General features: G+C 38.2%; 1 long non-coding RNA gene across 1 annotated transcript; it reads right to left on the reverse strand.

The window, feature by feature from the left end:
* Nucleotides 1-11898: 11898 nt before the first annotated feature.
* LOC109976257 (uncharacterized) lies at nucleotides 11899-14721 on the reverse strand. The gene is made up of 2 exons (XR_010666832.1): nucleotides 13055-14721; nucleotides 11899-12963 (listed from the first exon to the last, which is right to left on the reverse strand). It is a non-coding gene; the product is annotated as an uncharacterized lncRNA (long non-coding RNA).
* Between the last annotated feature and the right edge of the window lie 301 nt (nucleotides 14722-15022).

Here is a 15022-nt window from a genome sequence, read left to right on the forward strand (position 1 = left end):
TATTTTGTATTTTTCTTATATTTATATGCTCCTGTTTATTCACCATGCTGGTAACTGTAAGAGTCGACTTAATCTGATATTAATATGAGGCTGTGATAGAGCTGGAATTCTTCTGATCACCTTTCTCTCCTTCTTTCTTCTCTGTGAGAAACTCTTCCTCCTTAGATCTTTACTTTCGGAGCTCTCTTAAGAGCTAAGATGCTTTGTGAATAACTTTTATCTTTACCAGGATCTAGTCTTTAACTTTAAGGGGAAATTTAGCTGCAGCGTGTTCCAGCTCCTCCAGCTGTCTGCCACTGTGGCTGAAACTTTTCTCCGTTCAGTTTTCGTCATGCCCTGCTGTCACTCAACTTTTCTGGTGATTTTTTTTCTTTGAATGCTGATTTTAGCTCGGCTTTTGTCGGGATATGATGATTTTAAAACCGTTTTACCAAACGTGTGTTTTAGTAGAGAAAACCTGCGCTAAAATCTGTGTGCGAGTGTACAATTTGAGTGTAGCTAGCGCGCTTGCAGAAGTGACAGCATTGAAGCCGCCAGCTGAACGTGCAATCAGCTGGCCCAGACCTGGATAAGACTTGGTCTGCTCATAATCCAAAAAAATACTTAAAATGTTAAAGACCAGAGGAACACCACAGAATCTGTATCTTCACTCAAAAAAAGAAAATAAAAATCCCAGTAGGAGGTTTTTAAATATTTTGCATAGTGGTATTCTGCACGGTTTGGTTTGATTTGCTGTTACCCTACCTGATAACAAAGAGTAGAGCACATACTAGCACCAGGAAGACGACAATGGTGACGATGAAGACTGGCAAAATCACTGAAACAAACAAAGCACAATATGGGATTATGGTTGAAGCTCCACTTCAAACGAGATTATTATTTTAGTAAATTCAGACATAATGTAATAATAATTAATTTTTCACATATTTAAGCTCTCCAGAGGACGTTTTCTTCACTACTTACCCATTCATAAAGCTTTCTTGTTAATACTTAGTAATTATGAGAACAAATTGTGAAATGTGCCGCTTACCAATAAAAGTTATACTCAGTTCAGAGACAAACCTTGACTTTCTGCAGATGTTGGAAGGCTGTAGAAAATAAATCGCTGAGCAACAGATCCCAGAGAGTTTGAGCTGCGACAAAGCACAGTGAAGTGATCCTTCCTTTGGGCTTGACTCATGGTGATGAAGCTCACGCCTGTACCATTTCGATGCTCATAACTGACTGCAAACTCTTCTGAGTGATTGACAGCTAACCCATCCAAACTCCATTGTAAAGTGGGAGGAGGATTTCCCGTAGACTCACAGGAACAGTTGACCTGGTTAGCAGTTTTGGTGCAATCAGATGAGGACATGATCTGTGGAGCATCTGTAATGGATGTAGGGAAGAGAGACAAGTAGAGAGTCAAGTAAAGCCATGCTGTATCAAATTTTCAAAAGTAAAAGATAAGGCTTATGGCTATAAAAATAAAAAAATAAAAGTTGACCAGCTGTGAGTGTGAATGAAGTGAATGAGGCAAAGAAAAATTCTAGTTCCTCCATGTCAATTGGTTTTCATTCTGGGCCCGTTTCCACAGAGGGCGCTTTTAACGCTGGCAGCGCCTATTTTCAATACAAAACCAATGTAGTTCAGTGTTTTCAGCACTCAGCTTCATACGTTTCTTGAGGCCGCATTCACTCAGCTCTCAGTTGAAAACAATTCCACTTATGGAACAGCACTACGCTCTTCTATGTCACATCTCCATCCCCAACCTGTGGCGTTTTATCCCAGCCAATAAAATTGTGCGCGCACATGAGATCTGTGCAACTCAAACAGCCACACGCATATTATTTTTGCAAGCGTTTGCACAGCATTCTCATGCAGAATTCATCTGCTCGCACGAGCAATATTGTATCCTGCAAGGAGAAAACCATGCTTTGAGCACGAGCAAAATCTCACACTGAGCGCGTAACTACAGTGCTCTCTCCTGATTTTTCTTTTTGCGCTCAAAGCATGGTTTTGTCCTCTCAGGATACAATATTGCTCGCGCAAGCAATTTCATTTGAATGATTGTAATTTTACTTGATATGCACATTCTTACTAAGCAGACCTTTTTGGGGGTAAAGTTAACATTTGCTCGTCTCTAATTTAATTATAGAACCTCATATATAACACAGTGTTTCCCCTACCATTCAGGTCATTAAGGGTGGATTACCCAAAGTGATCTCCCACCACCCTAAAAGAAAGGCACTAAATACTTTATCTATGTAAATTATCCATCCATCCATTATCTATAACTCTTTTCTCCCTTTATTTAGAACAAAGTTAATCCTCTACAAAAGAAAGATTTTATGGATTTGAAGTTTCCAATCAAAGCAAATTAAAGATAAACAAAGAGACTTTCATACATTTTGAAAAATGTAACTGATGAATGACACCTACAATGTACATCTATTTGTCTTGTGTTTGATTGAAAACTTCCCAGTTTATTTTCAGCCTTGCAGAAAAACGGGCCTCTCTTTCTCGAAGCTTATTAACAAAGATTATTTACATTCCTCATTTGTAAAACGCTGCACAAAAGAAGCCTGACCTACCTGCATTTATGCAAATTTTTCAAACGATACCTACACTGAACATCCATCTGTGTGTTGTTCGATCTTCCACTTCCCTCTTCATTTGCTGCACGGCAGAAAAAAGGTCCTCTCTCCCTAGAAGCTTTGATGTTTAAAACACGTCCAGTCCCCATGAAAGTCTCCTGGCCTCCATCAACTTTGTACCAGGTGTAGTTCTTTACAGCTGGGTTTGCATTAGCACTGCAAGTCAGTGTCACATTTGTGTCTTCTTGCACTGGACCAGAGGGACTGACTGACACTGTGGTCCCTTTGGGTGAATCTGAAAAGAGAAAAAATAAAGTTGTATTTTTTGAATATGTAGTTTATTTGTGATGAGGGATAGAGAATGTTATGCCTTTATCCTGAACAAGCCCTGCTAAACATCAATAGAAACAGCTAGTAGGACCAGTGTTGGTCTGTAACGTATCACTAGTAACGCGTTACAGTAATGATATTACTTTTACAAGTAACGAGAAGTGTAACGAATTACTAATGAAATTCCAGTAATAATATTACAGTTACCCACACAAAAAATAACTCGTGACTATCTTATTGTTGTTGTTATTACCCCACTTCAGATTTATAAAACAAACCCCAGATTAATTTTGTTGCGCACCTCAGACAAGCAGGAAGGTAGCGAGCTTCATGGTTGCCAGATATACGGATTTGGGCTTTTTTTTAGGTGCCCCAGAGGGTAGTTTTTTTTTGGCCATTGGGCTTGTTTTGTCATTTGTTGTCACACATACCTGGCAACCCTGGCTAGCTTGAAAGATGGAAGTTTACATTCAGCGGCTGGAAATATTCCCATTACTTAAGTTTTGTCGACAAGAAAGATAACAAGAACATCATTGTCATATGTAAATTGTGTCCCAGTACCAGGACTCTTTATACTGCAAAAAACAGGACTTCAAAACTCCTTAAGCACTTACAACATCTGACGACAGCACAACAACATGAAGCTCGTGTAAATAAACCCCACCAATGAGCTGTGGAGGACAGCTGTAGCCCTACAATGTCTACAAATCAACCAAGACTGGATTTTAATCGAGCACAGCTAAAAGCGAAAAAGAACTAATGAAAGTTGTGGCTTATTACGAAAAGTAATATAACAAGTTATGTAACATATTACTGATGGCAGGGAGTAATAAGTAAAGTAATTAAAGTACTTAAAGAGTAATGAGTAATATATTCCTTTTTTTTCAATAACGAGCCCAACACTGAGTAGGACTATAACAGTATGTGTACTCATGCAGAGCCATCACGGTTTGGTCTTCACCGTTCAGTGTATTCAGTTTTATTTATTTTTATTAATAAAATGTAAAGTTATAAAGACAATGCACATTCATAACATTTCTGTAATGCACAAGTTTAGCCATCATAGACAGCAGCAATATGTAAAACAGACTAAAGTGGGACAACAAAATTGTAAATCTAGAAGCATATGAAACACTTAAAAGAGAGATGTGCATTAAAACAGGACAGTAATACTGTTCTCCTGGTAAAACAAACAAGATACCTAAAAGCAGGACATCAAAGCAGGAGACGTAGGCCTACATGAGACAGCATACCAATTAGAGGTGGGGGAAAATAGATACAGCATAGAATCACAATATTCTGCTAGCGATATGTTTTTAGTTTTAATTGCTGGAGGGGTTGCACAATTCATTTTGAGCAAGTTGCATTGTCAAAAATGACTGCAGTTGTTCAGTCATCCGTACATGTTTGTGTTCAGTAAAGTTTGATCAGACTGAAACACCATCAGTTCAGATTGTTAGGTGCTTGCAGCCTTTTTCTTTCATCACAGTGTTGGTCAGTCTGTGGGCTCATCTGTGGGCTCGACTCGAACAGACAGAAGTGAGACGAAAAGACTGACATTTTTTTCTTATTTGACAAAACAGTTCTTGATTTAGTTTAATTTTGTGTACATAATATGCAGTTAAAAAATGAAATTCAATATATTATATCACAATTCTCAGCCTGTCGCAAAATGTTTAAAATCGCAATAATATCGTATCGTGACTCAAGCATCGTTATAATATCGTATCGAAGGGCCTCTGGTGATTCCCACCTCTAATAACAATGTAGACCTACAGTACAGTGTTGCTTCCTCAGCGGATAAACAGTTGGTAGAAAAAAGTAAATATAAACTTTACTATGTTTGTTATCATCTTACTTTGTTTTTGAAATGGGAGATTAAAGTCCAGTGTTACGTTCATTTATAATCAGATACAACTGTGACCTTTAACCCTGTGATGAAAACACTGAGTGTGAAATTATCTGTTGACCTCTTTGTGAAAAACATGCAGCTTGTTTTCTTTATGTTTAAGTATTGACAGGAGTTATTAAACCACTGTGTGACATTAGTCATCACTGCTGTTAGCTTACGTGCAGCTTGCTGGTTTGTTGTTGCATGTTCAAAAATGATAGTATCATCAGCGTACATTAGGATGTCTGACCTAATAGCATTCATTTATTAGATCATTTATGTAGAGGCTAAACAACAAACCCTGTTCATACAATGAATACATCTACAATCAAACATCTGAGTGGAGAGAAAAAAAGGTAATCACACATGGCAGTATGCACACCCCAGGTGACGGCCATGCTCGTAACTGTTTGCTAAATGATTACAAAACAACAAACAAAGAAGAAGAAGCATATATTTTATGTAATCAATTTATTCACAAGACACACATACTCACATGTAATGTCAGCTGTTAAACTGGTGTTCACAGATGACTCAGTGCTGCCATCTTGTTTTCTGTAGACAGCAGTACAGGAGATTTCCTGTCTGTGATGGAGGTGTGATGCGTTGAAGTTCAGCACAGAGATCTTGACTTTAGTTTTGTCCTGATTCTCCTGCAGGGTCTCCTGACCTTCACCCAGGCCGGGGCTCCATGTCAGATTTGGAGGAAGAGACAGACAGGGAGCTGGAGCAGAGCAGTTCAAACTCACTGAGGTTCCCTCTTTCACCTTCAGTGTGGGCGGAGTCAGAGTCGGTCTGGGTGGATCATCTGTTCAGAAGGTACATAAACATGTATAAGCAGTCATTTCTCTCTCCTATCAAAGGTTTGATTTATCTTTATTTTAAAGTAATCAATGATAAGGTCAGAGAACTACTACATGACTGAACTGTAAATAAGTTTAATTTGAAACCTACCTTTGACTGAAATTTTCACGCCATTAAAATAGTATTTCAGATTATTGTCACATTCCAATCTAAAATAATACACTTTGTTGTTTTGAGGTTGCATGTCATTCAGGGTTGTGGTGCAGTCTTTTTTTGTTAAGTCACCGATCAATTGTCCTTTCTGTTGTGGATTACTGCTATCAAACACAACAGGTCCCCAATAAGATTCTCTCCATAATGCTTCACATGTTTTATCTAAGTTTACATTATATTGATCCTTTACGTCAAAGGAGCAGGGGATTGTCACACAGGATCCCTTCAGAACCTCTATAGTCTTTGGTATAATGATCTCAAACTGTCCACACAGGGCACCTGAAACACAAGAAACAAATCCATATTACAATTATACATTTACAATACAATCCTTATTCATATTGAGTTTATAATGTCTATATTACTAAAATCATTGACAGGGATAGAGGTTTCAAATGAGCCGTGGCTAGAAACCTGACTGCATGTTATCTACTTTGTATTTACATGAAGCAATGTTCATTGCACGTGTCTCTGTTAAATAAACAAACAAATAAATAAATAAAGTCATGATACAATTTATTGTTGGCTCTGTTTCTAAAAACCTGAGGAGTCACAGATAAAATAGTCTTCACATAAAACTCAGGATTCATCATTTTCACAGTTATTTTTTACATTAAAGTTGTAAATTTAACACCAAATCTCTACATTATGATATCTTTAAAAGAAAGCAGAACACATTAGTCGCTAATTTCTTTGACAAATATAAGTGAGCATCTCACCTTGCAGCAGACAGCCAATGAGGAGGAGAGTCAGAGCTGCAGCCATCTTTGTGTTTCAGAAGAGGCAGAAAGTCTGGAGAGAATACATGTAGATTTACAGTTTAGTGTATTTCGCTCCAAATAAACTTAGATTTCATTTTGTGGCTGTTGTTGAATGTGATCTTTGCAGAAGTTGCAGATGGAGAAATATGTTGAAATATTTGAATCTTCATCAATGTGGAAAAGGTTGGATCCAGAGTTTAGTTAACTAAAGCAATCCCAATAAAACTAAAAGACTTCAAGGTGTGCAGCTTCTCATTTTAAGGTTTAAATTGAAATATTTTTGCATTTCATTCAATTCATGTAAAAATGCTCATTATTAAAACGTAGAAGATGAAATGATAATAAAATAAAAAACAGGAAGTTTGACTGCCTGCCTCAAAGAAAAGAGACAAATGTTGTGTTTTTTATTTTGTTTCTTTCTTTGTTTACAACTTCTTTAAGGAAACTATTTGATCAGTAATAACGCCCAGAAGAAAAACTGCATGAGAGCTTTAAAATGTTCAAAACTTGATCAGAGTGAATGTTTTTTTCTTTCCCCTGTAACAAAGTTTGTTTGATCAACTTCAGAAAAATGCACCTATTAAAAAGTAACCTTTATGATATTAAACATGTTGATTTGTTATATCTCCTGAAAAAGTATAAAGTTATTTAAAAGTGATATAAAAGTTTTATAAACTTACGTTTTTGTCAGGTCTTTTTGAGCAGAGAGGTGAAGGATGTTTAGAGAAGTGAAGTTCCTCATTATTTGGCCACCTTCATAAACAGCATTCAAAATTTGTCTTGAAAATGAGGAAGTCAAAAAAAAGGTGAACATTCATGTTCACATTCATGTTCAGTACATTTCATGTGAATAGTTTTCATACAGTGTAACATCTTTACTTACCTTTCATTTACTATTGATAAAAAACATCTCGCTGTACAAATTATTTGTATCTTTAGACCTTAAAAAAACATTGTCATCATGGGGATGTCAGCATTCGATTAAAATGCAAAAACACATGAAAAGCCTGTACTTCCTTATCATGAAGCAATGAAATAAGCAGACTACTCTATAGAATACATTTCTAATAACACAATTATCAATCTCTTATCAATTACCATAAAAACCTGAGGTATAAGACGCACACCCTTTTTTTAGATCCAAAAAGTTGGCTGCATCTATACACTGGTGCAACCAATATACCAGTATAAAATGCTGACACACGCAGTGTCATTACTGACGATTAAAAATACATCCCCATTCTTTCTGTATCCAGATGTGATTGCATGCTGTGCTGGGTGAGAAGGTGACACAAACCACAGCTTTTCTCCCTCACAAGGTCATAATCCTGCATGCACAGAAAACAGTAGTATATTGTTTCATAAATAAACCTTGTTGAGTGCTCTTTTGATTGAAGTAATTCTATATTAAAGTCAAAAAGTGACCAGCGGAGTCGTGCAGAGAGCTTGCAAGCTAGGAGTCTGTGCCTCACAACTTTCACTGCAGCCTGAGAGCTCAACTACCGTACTGTAACTAGTAGGAGTGCAAACTCCAAAAAGTGAAAACAGACTGAACTAAAAGAGCGACACAGCTGAACACAAACTGCACGTTGTAGACTTCACTGAACACAATAGAAATGATCAGGCCGGAAAACTTTTTTTCTCTCTCAGAGACCTTCAAAAACATGCCACTTATATTCTGGATTTTATAGTATGACAAAAAGTATTTTCATTCTTACTCAAAGTCAGCAATTTTTTTCACTTTTTGAGTTCACTTTTTCACTTGCTGTATTTGTTGCTTTTGAGCTTTTAGAGATGAAATGATCTGGGAAATACATCAGCTCCTGAAGCTAATTTCAAACATGCCAATTGTAGTGATCGATAGAACTCAACAGTGATCCCCCACTTTTATGGCGGCTCTGGTTCTGAAAGTACATTTCTCCCTTCAAATCGTCGATTGACATTTGAGAAATTCCTTTTGTAAAAAATGTTTTAGTCCTGGAACCAAACCAACTGTTGTTCCACTGTAGGAGGATATCTGTCATACACCACAGGATAATACATCTTATTGTATTGATACCAGGTGACCTGGACATGAGCTTTTGTCTGACATGGTACCACAGCACAGCTCCCCTCCACTGCAGTCACTGTTTTAGGTACAGTGATGTTCCAGCTTCTCACCTGCTGCAGCACAGAGAAGCCTTTGTGTGAGGGAGAGGAGGAAGAGGAAGGAAGGGTGAATGTGTTAGCAAAGTTGGCAACAAATGTTAGTGGTTCAGTGAAGAAAAGCTGATGAGAAAGAAAAGTATGTGTCATGCAACAGGAAATGAACAACAGTGAAAGCTGCTTTTGAAAGCAAAGTTTAATGTACAGCCATTTGTCATACAAAGTAACATTATGAGAGCTGTCACTCACACTCGTTTCTTTGGTGAGGTTATGTTTCAGAATAAAAACATCTAAAAACACTCTTATTATTCGGGACAGTGACCAATTCGAAGTCTGGCTAGCAAGCCAGTCTTTCTGTTAAACATACTTTCTGATCATATTAACCGTTTGGTAGCCATAGGTAAAGATGTTGAGAGAAATGTGTGCTAGCTGAAGGTAACTTCATACTTTCTGGTTCATTATTATCTCAGGCAACATTAAAGTGACAGCACATGTGACAGTGTCAACACATGTAATAAGGTAGGCCAGAGGGAATATAAACTTAATGAGAATCAGCAGGAGCAAAACATCAGGTTCATATATTGATATGTTACATATTTTATGATAGAAGATATTTGACAATATTGTCATACTTGATGACTGCATTATGTTCTCTCAGACTCTGCTCTGAGAGCTACTTGCATACTGACTGCCCTTCACATCACCCCTTAGTAGAACATGGTAAGCCCTGTTCTGCAAATTCATCCCATTTATAAAAAGGGACTCAAGGTTGGGAGCACAGGTTTTTCATGTTTCACTGAAGCTTTATCAAAAAGTTAAAACAGAACATAGAAATCGACAAGCAATTGTGTTTTTCTTATTGTTTGCACTGCTTCTTTAGTAGGTCTGAATGCTGAAATCTTCTGTAAATAAAGAAAATAAAAAATCTCAATTTACGAGAATAATGACGTTATTTCAGTCTATATCAGAAGAGCAGCAGCCTGTTAAAATTACAAACGTTGAGCATCTTTCTATATTTTAGTAAAGGTTTCACTTGTTTCACAGGTTTCAAGGAAATAGGCTACTTCCTTGTGTAGTCAGTAAAAAACAGTTAGTTCAAGAGAAGTTTTCACTTCAACTTGCAAGGACTTTATTCATCTGCAAAATGATCAGTGAACAGGACACAAACTGGCTCTGCCCATGAGACACTTTAACAAGGCAGACAAGTGCAGATAACAAACACAAATATAAAATAGTTGTGTTGGGGCTTTACTTATGCAGATATGAAACTACACATGCTTTTGGCACATCATCATTATCACATTGTCATAAAATATCAGGACCCTGAAAAGATACTGCAAGAAACTGTGGCTTTTCTGAAGAAAGAACCACACTGACTTGGAGGAAGTTGCGTCTGCAGAGGAGCAGACTTTAACAGTTCTCCTTTCATCATTTTCACACAGGCTGGTCTCGAACTCGTTAGTTATACTTTCCATCCACAGAGCACTTTGTTGGATGCAACAGTGGAAATTCGTAAATTTCCTACTTTATTCTTGAAAATTTGGCCCTAATCGTGGCCCTAATCCTCCGTCGTTAAAGAGAAACTTGTTAGGCTGAACAATTATAGTCTCAAGATCTGTCGTAAATAGGCGACCTCCAAACCCACAACCTTATTTTGTTAAAATGTATTTTCCCATTTGAACTTTTTGTCTTGGTTATTATCTGTTCTTCTGAGGTTAAGTTGAGTGTCTTGACTTTTTAGCTGTGAGATTTATTTAAAGAATGACTTAATATATATAATAATAATAATAATAATAATGCATTTTATTTTTAAGCGCTTTTAAAAACTCAAAGACACTTTACAATGGTTAAAACATAAAGAATAGCACAGAAGGACAGACTAACGGACATTGCAGTATTACAAACAAATCATAAAGATAACAACAATAAAGATAACAACATAAAGGTAAATTACAGAAAACAGAAAATACATCACAATTATACATTAAAAGCTTGTTTAAAGAGGTGAGTTTTGATAAGTTATTTGAAAGTAGGAGGGTCGGTGCAGTGTTGAATGTGTGTGGGGAGTGAGTTCCAGAGGGAGGGGGCAGCTATGGAGAAGGCTCTGTCCCCCCAGGTTCGGTGCTTGGTTCTAAGAGGGGGAGATAGGAGGTTGGCTTTTGAAGAACGGAGGCTGCGTGCAGGAGTGTGAGGGTGAAGGAGAGCCGTGAGGTAGGAGGGGGCCTGGTGGTTAAGGGCTTTATGTGTGAGGAGAAGGATTTTGAATTGGACACGGTAAGGGACAGGGAGCCAGTGGAGATTTTGCAGGACAGGGGTGATGTGTTCGCGTATTCGGGTGTGGGTGAGGAGGCGTGCAGCAGAATTTTGGATGTATTGAAGTTTATTAAGGACTTTGGATGATGTGCCGTAAAGGATGCTGTTGCAATAGTCAAGTCTGGATGTGATGAATACATGGATTAGTATTTCAGCAGCAGAAAATGAGAGTAGTGGACGAAGACGGGCTATATTTTTGAGGTGAAAGAAGGCGGTTCTTGTGAGCTGCGTGACGTGGTGGTCAAAGGAGAGCTGGCTGTCAAAGATGACTCCAAGATTGCGGATATGAGGGGAGGGGGAGAGAGTGGAGTTGTCTATTGTGAAGGAGAAGTTGTGTATGGAATTGGTGAGGGATTTAGGGCCGATAATTATTATGTCCAATTTTGCGTAGTTAAGAGAGAGGAAATTGGTGTGCATCCATGTTTTTATTTCACTGAGGCAGTTCGTTAGGGTAGAGCGGGTTTCAGTGGTGATTGAATTGGTGGAGATGTAGAGCTGAATGTCATTGGCATAACAGTGGAAATGGAGACCATGCTGGCGGATAATGTTACCAAGGGGGAGCAAGTATATGATGAACAGGAGGGGACCAAGCACCGAACCCTGGGGGACGCCTTGGGACAAAGGAGCTATGGAGGAGGAGCAGTTATTGATGTTGATGAACTGTTATCTGTCGGTGAGGTAGGATTTCAACCAGGAAAGAGGAGTGCCAGTGATGTTGAGTGCATATAATATGCACATGGTCTGTAGATGGATGGAAAATGTATAAATATGGTGTCTCAACTACCGCTGAATCCCTGTGCAGAGTCTCAGTGAAAAGTAGGCAGCATTTAAGTTGTACCTGCTGTACAAATAGGAAGATATTACAGACTTTTATGGTATATTTTAATATAATTTTTGCTGAGTTTCACACAGAAAGAGCTCATAAAGTGTTGCTGTTTAATTGTGTATCGTTTCGTTGTTTCAAACACTGCTTCGTCCTTTCTCCGTTCCCTCCACCCCGTCTGCTCTCATGCAGAGATCAGCTGGTGGCTGTGTGTGACAACAATCAGTAGCTTCACTAGGTAACGTTACAGCCTGCTGTAGTCTGTTGCTGTAAACTGAGCCAAACTATGATAGCGAGTAGGCCTGCGTGACATGACTAAAAGTGTTATCACGATAAAAAATGTCATATCAGTCGATATCGATAATTGTCATTCATTATTTCTTTCAAATTTAAAGGCTGATTTTGGCTCCTGAGTTAAAGTTGAAAAAACAAGGTGGTTAATTATGGTTTGAATATTCAGAACATGACAAAATATAATTAAATATTTCACCATTATAAGCACAGTGCACGTAGCGCTCAAGGAACATTAGCGCTCCCCACTTCCCAGTGGTTGGTGGTGTAATCACACGATTAAATCTATCAAACTTTTATTGAACATTTTTCATATTTATTGACAAAAATTATATCGCAATAATTATCATTTAGTTTTATCGCCCAGGCCCAGTCCGGACTGAACTGTAATCTATGTCTGCATCTCATAATCTAGTCTCAAAATTTAACCTGGGCATATTCACATTCAGAGTCCTTTTTCACATTTCTAGGCTTCACTTCGTCATATAGATTTAACATCTCTACTGCATTGCTCACAAAATTCAATGCTCCCTCTAAGCGCTTCTCCTCCAGATAGGAGCAACCTGACTGATTTGTGTCGCCAAAGCTTCCTCCCTCCTTCTCGCCTTTGCTCCTCCAAGTCACACTAGTGTAAATCACATCTTTGCTTTCCTCGTTTTTCTTCTCTGAACTTGTACTGGCATCTTCTGTGTTGTTTCGGCTTGAGCTTGGTAAGTTGGTGCTGGTTGGCTCAGAGGTAGTTGCAGGTTGGGTGACACCTGGTTTCTTCAGCTCAGTGGTGTTAGCATAAATGCCCTCATTTGTTTTGTTGGGTTCCTACAAATCAAAAGGAAATGTCGGTTGTAAGGTTATTCTGCTTATTTAAGTGACACTAAGTAGAAAACTGCTGGATTCCAGGATAAAGTACCTCATCTCCTTTTCCACTTGGTAGATGTTGGCTCATAGCAACTGTGCTAGCGTTACCTGACCCCTGACTCTTAAGCAGGTTGTGTTGAGTCCTCTGAGCCCTGAAAAAACCAGCAGAGTATAAACCTACAAGAATATACTGACAATATCTTTCTTTTTCACTAGTCTAAAGTTGAGAAAAAACTCAGGGAACAGTCCATATTTAGTTATTTTAACACTGGTAACAGATCACAGGATCACATCGTCTGCAGTCGATGTCAACATGTTGTGCCGAGTGTGGCTAGCATTAGCAGTACTAGCACTGCCAGCCTTTGGTCCTCCTTGCAGGTTTACTTCCACATGTCTGTGCTTTTTACGCATTGCTCTGGTCAAGATACACCACTTTAACACGAGACAGCCTACATACAACTTTTACTCCATTTTCTAGATCAAAATACAGTCAAACCTCTTTGTGCTATGACATGCCACTTGTCTACTATGCTGGTTTACATCTAGGTAGTAGAGCATTAGTGCCTGTCTATAGCTTTGGCTGGTGGCGGGCAGCATTTCAGCATCAACATTCTTATGTGTGCATGTGCAAAGGTCACAGTACAGGACATACTCTGTCAAGAAGGGGAAATATTCATGATTACTTCATGCCATAACTTTTTTGTTGCAACATACTGGAGCAAAACTCGCAGGTTTTCCACTCAGACTTCGCTACAGCCGCCTGCAAACATGGGGCTTATTGAGAAGCTGCAAACTGTATCACAGCACACCAATCAGTAAAGAACAGTAAAACACCACATAATGAACCACCTGTGGGCATCCTCTCTTCAGAGTAAGGTTATCAACATTTTTTTTCAAAATTTGATACTTTCGACCTGTTTTAAAACAATACTCTTCCAAATCTCCTTTATTCTAATGATCGATAGTACCCAAAAGTACACAAAGCTTTAAATAACTACATATCTTCAGTCATATTTAATCCCAAAGTTGCTTTGAGCAAAAAAGAGAGTAAGAGATCAGCGGTACATCTGAAATTCACAGATCAGCAAATACTGATGTTTCTCCAGTCCTTTAGGTGTCTCATAAAGCTGCATATTCATGTTTATTTGTCCAGACGCAGAGCAGAGGACACTATAAATAACACAAATACTTTGGCAACATTTTCGATCCACAACATTTGATTGAAATTACCTGGATAAGACTTGGTCTGCTCAAGTTAAACATTAAACATTTCAAAGATTTTAAATTGAAGACCAGAGGAACACCATATAGAATCTGTATCTTCACTCAAATAAAGAATATAAAAGTCCAAGTTGGAGGTTTTTAAACATTTTGCATAGTGGTATTCTGTACGGTTTGGCTTGATTTGCTGTTACCCTACCTGATAACAAAGAGTAGAGCACATACTAGCACCAGGAAGACGACAATGGTGGCGATGAAGACTAGCAAAATCACTGAAAAATACAAAGGACAATAAGGGATTATGGTTCAAGCTCTTATTCAGACGAGATTATTATTTGAATAAATTCGGACATCACTTATTAATTATTCATTTTGTAAATTGTTAAATCAGGACATATTAAAGCTTTCAAGAGGAATTTATGTTCACCACTTACCCATTCATAAAGCTTTCTTGTTAATACTTAGTAATTATGAGAACAAATGGTGAAATGTGTCGCTTTCCAATAAGTTATACTCAGTTCAGAGACAAACCTTGACTTTCTGCAGATGTTGGAAGGCTGTAGAAAATAAATCGCTGAAAAGCAGATCCCAGAGAGTTTGAGCTGCGACAAAGCACAGTGAAGTGATCCTTCCTTTGGGCTTGACTCATGGTGATGAAGCTCACGCCTGTACCATTTCGATGCTCATAACTGATTGCAAACTCTTCTGAGTGATTGACAGTTAACCCATCCAAACTCCATTGTAAAGTGGGAGGAGGATTTCCCGTAGACTCACAGGAACAGTTGACCTGGTTAGCAGT

The sequence above is a fragment of the Labrus bergylta genome, chromosome 8 (assembly GCF_963930695.1).
Source record: "Labrus bergylta chromosome 8, fLabBer1.1, whole genome shotgun sequence".
NCBI classification, from domain to species: Eukaryota; Metazoa; Chordata; class Actinopteri; order Labriformes; family Labridae; genus Labrus; species Labrus bergylta.